The sequence below is a fragment of the Otolemur garnettii genome, unplaced genomic scaffold (assembly GCF_000181295.1).
Source record: "Otolemur garnettii isolate 467f Iridium unplaced genomic scaffold, OtoGar3 scaffold00009, whole genome shotgun sequence".
Classification (NCBI taxonomy): domain Eukaryota; kingdom Metazoa; phylum Chordata; class Mammalia; order Primates; family Galagidae; genus Otolemur; species Otolemur garnettii.
Window position 1 is genome coordinate 10,750,623 of NW_003852404.1, and position 6,909 is coordinate 10,757,531.

Here is a 6,909-nt window from a genome sequence, read left to right on the forward strand (position 1 = left end):
ATGCCACGGCACTCTACCCAGGGGGACAGCTGGAGGCCCTGTCTCAAAAAAATAAATAAATAAATTTTAATTCAATGTAACAACACAAAATTTTAATGAAATGTTTTGTTTCCTCAGTCTGGCCCTCAATAATAAAAAATAAGAAGGCAAAATCCATTTGATTGTCTAAAGAATTTTTCAGGAGAGATATCCACCTTTGTGGGAGGGCCAAACAGGTGATTTCCGAGTTGATTTCCAACGCAAAGATTCTCCAAAGACAACCTGACTTTATCTAAGAAAAACGGCCCCCATTCGTACACAGTATGGCCGGATCTTCCTGCCTCACTGTTTCCACGGTTTTTATGACTCAGGATGGGTGAGATTGCCACATACGGGAAACACCACAAGATGAAATGAGATTGGGAAGCCACGGAACTAGGGCCAAGCTTTGCCAATAAATATTTCTCTAACCATTTATAAGTGACTCTCCTCCTCTGGGTCTCATCAAATTAAAGCTTAGGCCTCAATGACCAATCCATCCCCTTCAGCTCTACACATTGTAAGTCTGGGTTATTTTTGATTCACAGGAACTGGAAAGGAGTTAGCTATTGAAGAATGGGTTCAGACAGTACATGTACGGGGCAGGAAAGGGGGTGCACTGGCGTGTTCACATTGAAGGAGAGTCATGTTGAGTCACATGCTTCCTTACCAGAGGAGTGTGGAAATGCGAGGAAAAAGTCCTCTGGGCCAGTTGTCCAATGTACTTTTTAAGCATGTGAAAGGTTAGAGAGCTGTGAGCTTAAAAAGTCAGGATGAAACTGCTAGTATTCAGAGACACATTACAGCAACTGCTTCTCACCCTCAAGGGACCAATAAAACTCTCGGTTGGGCTGTGCTTTGGTTCATGGAGACTAAATCTTACACTAAATGATTATCACTGATGACTGATACTGAACACACATCACCGTGCTTGACTGGGCTTCTTTCTTTCAATAATACTATATCTTTCGCAGACGTTTCCTACATGCTGAATTACTGAGATTAGTACTAGACAGCATTAAAGACCTTGGTTACCTTAGCCTGGTTTCCAGTATCATTGTCTGCCTTTTCCTAGGCTTTTGGAGTTTACAGATTTTGGTGGAAAAGCACCAAACTTGGTAGGATCTGTTTAAAAACAAAAATTCCCAGTGGTTCCCAAGCAGTTGAGGCAGAAATGGCACAACTGACGTGGAGCAAATTTATGACTTTTTTTTTTATTAGTATATACAAAAATTAGTATAAATTTGATATTTTCCAGGATGTAAGCCTGACGTTTTAGGATTTTCTGAAAACCAAGATTTGAGTTTTCACTATTTTTTCTGTGTATTTCCATCTCATTTCACTCTTCCTCGGAGAAAGGAAATAGGCCTGTTCGTCAGCACCTCTCGCTCAGCTCACAAACTCACCAGAACGAGGCGGTTATCTGGACACCCTGGCTCTGTGAGATTTCAATAACAAATGTGTTTTCACCGATAGTGGGGAAACAGATCTGACAACATTCCTTTTTAGATTTGGCTCCTGACACCTTTTCCTTATTTTTCTTTTAGCTATAATAGTTAGGGCTGGCAGGGCTGCCTGCCACCATTACTGGTAAATGAATTTTTCAACAAGAGCTAACAGAGAAAAATTGTGGACATTCCGATTTTATTTTTTAACCCAGAGAGTGCTCTGTCTCCTTACGCCCTTGCTCTCCATGTATACTTCATGAGACATTTCAGCAAAGGCCATCTCTCAAAATTAATCCAATAGTTGTCTTCTGCAGTTCTCCTCCCTGGAACGCCTCCCCACCTTCACAGCAGGCCTGGCCACTTCTTGAATGCTTGATAATTGAAGGCAATACAGTGAACTCAAGTGTCATCCTGAGGCTTATCGTAGCAAGCCTAGTGATACTTCTTCCTTTTCACATATGAAAATTTAAAGAGAAGTAGTCTCACATGTGAATTGAATTCTGTCTCACTTCTCCCCACAACCGGGAAGAAGCTGCTTGTGCACTTGTACATTTGTATAATAAACATTCGAAGACTTTCATCCAGAACCTCCCGTACAACACACATTTAATTCTTTCTTTAAACTTTCAGAATCTTTTCTAACAGCATCTTATGCCCTACTTTAAAATGTCTGTCAGCCTAATATTTCTACTTTTTCCCTCTATTAATTTATTTTCAAGGTCATTAGTAGAAACATCTTTCAGTGGCAAGAACCAATCTGCTTTGATAAAAACGTACACTCTAAACCTTCATTTTTACAAGGGCCTTAAAGAAAAATCCAAGAGTCCAGTTAGAAAGCTTCCAAAGCAGAGTCCCTAAAGCTTGCTTTGTGTGACACTAGTCTCAGAAGTTGATGCAATCAATAAAACAGAAAACAGGGAGAGGGTGGGACACCCATATACTAGAGCTACCCTCTTTAAAATTCAAAATGCATGGTAGCACCTTCAAGAATTGTAGGCATTCAAAAGTAAAGATATTTGTTGAATTTTACTTAACCCCTATTTCTCAAGCATTTTTGATTGCAGAACTCTTTTCAGGCATACGTGCATCGCCTAGTGACATACTGTCCAGCTAGGGTTCCACAGCACACAGTATGGAGACAGTGTTAGAAAATGGTAACTTTACTGTCCACAAATTATTATTCTAAACAATCTACATTTTGGAAAATAACCTTGATATGGAAAGGTAACTCAATTCCTTCTTACATGGAGATTTAGGGAGTGTGATTGTTAATTTTATGGATCAAGTTGACTAGGGTAAGGGTTGCTCAGTTTGCTGGTAAAACATTTTCTTTTGTGGGGGCAGACAGGGTCTTACATTGTAGCCCTCTGTAGAGTGTCGAGGAGTCATAGCTCACAGCAACCTTAAACTCTTGGGCTCAAGTGATTCTCTTGCCTCAGCCTCCAGAATATCAGGGACTATAGGTGCCTGTCACAAAGCCCAGCTTTTTTGTTTGTTTGTTTGTTTTAGACAAAGTCTTACTATGTTGCCCTTGGTAGAGTGCTGTGGCATCATAGCTCACAGCAACCTCCAACTCTTGGGCCTAAGTGATTCTCCTGCCTCAACCTCCCAAGCAGCTAGGACCATAGGCACTCACCACAATGCCCAGCTATTTTATTTTGCTACAAATGTCATTATTGTCTAGCTGGCTGGGGTTGGGTTCAAACCCACAGGCCTCGGTGTATGTGGCTGGCACTGTAACCACTGTGCTACAAGCGCAGAGCCTTTTTTTTTTTTAAAAAAGAGATGCTCTGCCTCAGACTGGTCTCAAAACTTTTGAACTCAGACTCACTTCAGACTCCCAGACTGCTAGGATTACAGTCGTGCACCACCATGCCAGGCCCCAAAACATTATTTCTGAGTCAGTGAGAGTGTTTCTGGAGTAGATTAGCATTTGAATCAGTAGACTGAGGAAGGCCCCACCTTTATTAATGAGGGCAAATGTCATTCAAACCATGAAGGGTGGACACTGAGCAAACAGGCAGAGGAGGAGCTCCACAGACTTCAGAGCTCCAGGTTCTTCCTAAGTCTTCAATACCAGCAGCTGCCCGGTTCTCAAGCCTTAGCCTCAGACTCAGAATTATTCTGCGTTCTGGTTTTCTAGCTTGCAAATGGCAAAGCTTGGGATTTCTTGGCCATTGTAGTCTTGTGAGTCAATTCTGGAAGAAGTGCACTCATGTATCTGTTTATAACCTCTTGGTTTTGCTTTTCCTGGTTTTTAACTACATACAGGTAGCTATAGTTCATCTTCCAAACGCTACCTCAATCTCCAAGCAACTACTGAGTTCTTACAAGGAGACACAAAACACATCTGTTTATTTGTAATATCATGTTGTTAACTTCATCTATTCTAAGCAATCTTCAGCACATCAGTTGGGGATAAATCATCAATTATGATGGACAATGCCCACGGTTACATCTCCAACCTACATCTGTCACTTTCCTTTATCCATCAAACTTTATTCATCAAATTCAAGTTATTTCTTGTCATATGTACTTAGAAATTAAAAAGTGAGTTGATTATTTCCCTTGTCTTCTAAGAAAAGTTCTCAAATCACTTTTTCTCCTTTGCAGTTCAGCATCATAACTAAGGTGTCCCGGTGAGAAAGAATCAGGTACAAATCCTCCACCAGCTCCCCTTACCTCTCACCTGCTTATTTGTGACATAAAGCCTTAGCCCAGAGTCACTCTGAGTATTCAGAGACATGCTGCCTGGAAGTCCTCAGCTTGACACACAGTAATCCCTAGGTATCCTAATTAGCAATAAAGTTTCCTTCTTTAATTTTTTTTTAAATTTCCTTGCTTATTTTTAACTTTTATTTCTTTGCTTTGCTTTGCTTTGTTGTTGTTGAGACAGAGTCCCACCTTATGCCCTGAGCAGAGTGCAATGGTGTCATAGCTCACTGCAACCTCAGACCCAGGCTGTGGGCATCCTGCTGCCTCAGCCTCTGAAAGCTGCTGGGATTACAGGAGCTCGCTGCAGTGCCCGGTTGGTTTTTTTGATTGTTTGTTTTAATGAGTCGGGGTCTCACTCTAGCTCAGGCAAGTCTCTAATTCCTGAGCTCAAGCAGTTTTTCCTCCTCAGCCTCCCTCAGCACTGGAATTACAAGTGTGAGCCACTGAGCTTGGCTATATTTTTTTTCCACAAACTTTCCACAGATGCCATCTGTGCTCATACTTGAAACCTCTAGCACATTCTTCTTTCTATTCTTCCAGATCCCAGCTTTTTCATCCCCAAATCTTCCTTCCCCTTCCCCACTGACAAACTTTTCTCTGGAAATGTTGCAACACCTCTGATTGTGCTGGGAGACCCAGAGTGAGTAGCTACCTACTGCTGTCCTTTCCATCTGACCTACATTCCTCGGCTCCTCCCACACTAAGACCTCTTTCCATAGCTAACGGCCAGTTGGCATCCCCGTCATGAACCCTCTCCATGTACTGCATGGGTAACACATTAGCACACTCTTCTTTTCTTCCTTCTTTTAGCTGCTATCAAATCCTCTGCAAAATAAACCCCCTCCCGATGTCCCTATTCACCTTTCCTTACTTATGGGTAAGTAACTCTGCTTTTCCTCTGATGAACTCACGTATATGTGCACAAATGCAATGCTTTACACCAAATTGCACTTACTCATGTACTTTTTTCACTATGCTTTCAAAAAAAATATTTTTACCTTTTTAGTGATTGGGTCTGTTGTGTTGCCTAGACTGGACCTGAACTCATGGGCTCAAGCAATCCTCTCTCCTCAGCCTCTCGAGTAGCTGGGACAGGTGCATGCCACCACGTGTGGCTGTCTTCCCCCCCCACCCCCCGAAATTTTTCTCACATAAACTGAAGCTCTTTAAGGGGAGAACATGCATCATGTTTTTTTTTTTTTTTATCTCACTCACCGTGGGATTATAAAATATTTTGATGGATCCGCCAATACTAAGCAGTTTTATTGCTAACAGTTTTATTTACTCTAACCAGAATAAATTATATGTGGGACAGAAAATGTTAATTGAGGGGTATATTACAGTTGGTTGTTGCTCAGGGACAAATGCCTGTGGGGTTTTGTTGGTTGCTCTGTGTTTGTCATTCATGTCCTGAATCCCCAAGGCTCCTCGGCCTGTCCCCTTCCCCTTCCTTTTAGGTTTAGGTAATGCTTCTCTGGCTATAGCCTGCACTTGAATTTTGAAAGCTGAGTTACTCATCAAAGTCACTAGGACTGCTCTTACCTTAATTAACGAGAACATGAAAGACAATCCCCAGGTATGGTTTGTCCAGGGAGAAAGAGATCTAGTAACCTTGGAGCATAGCATCCCCTCAGTGGCAATGTCCAGTCACCAGTGTTGAGCGCTGGCAATGGCCCCAGGCCATAGCGATTCCTGGGGAGAGCTGTGGCTTCCTGCAGCTGGTCTGGTGAGTGACTGCCCTTGACCATGTGATGTGGCCCTTTCCTATGCAAGGCCAGATCCCTGATCTTAGCACCTCTGGCAAGCAGCCTTTCTAAGCACTGTGCCACCCACAGCTGCCCACATCTGGCACATGCCCTGAGGAGTGCGGAGGGTTTCCCCTAATTCTCAGTGTACTAGCTACAGCTCCATTCCTTTCTTCTCCCACTCAACAAAGCACAGTGAAATACCAGTGAGAGCAGCCTGCTGTGATGGTAACTTTGAGTCTGCACTCATTTATATTAAAAATAAACAAGGGTAAATAATTCACAAACTTGGGACTTTTATCAGGAAACACTACTTAGCATTACCTAAACAACACTGGGTTGGGCTAACTGGTGCCTCTGGCAAAGTCGACCCAATGTTAAAAACAGGACTATGCAGGTCACTTAAGTGACAGCTACTGGGAATTGCTGTTCTCTCAAGAAAAGAGAACTGATTTCCACGGTAAACCAGGCACTGTGCTAAGTGCTTTCTCAAATCATCACTATACTAACTGAAGAGGGGAGAATTTTTCAGGAACCAAAGCTCTGGGAGGTTCGGTAACCATTAGGTAGTGGTCAGTCCTTCTCAAAGCCCAAGTTCTTTTCCACCGCTGCTCATTGCTACCCCACTATCCAGCGTTCTCTGGGAAGAGGACTGCTATAATGCCCACGTGGCCCCATTAAATCTTCCTGGTACTTGATTGGTTTTCATACTTCTTACCTCTGGGATTGCTATGTACTGTCTATGTTTTTAATCCTCTCTTGCTCTCCCTTTTTTATTCCATAAAATGTAGGAATACTCTTTTACATTAGTCCTTGAGGCAACCTTGGAATTACCATCATTCCTCAAACAAGTTATATCAGCCAGCTGCCAATTATGGTCCCTGGTTAAACATTTAATTTTGTTGTTCCATAGCGTTACTACGGAAATACTTAAGCCCATTTGTAAAATATCATCTAGATGATCTGAAGGCTGTCTCTAAAAA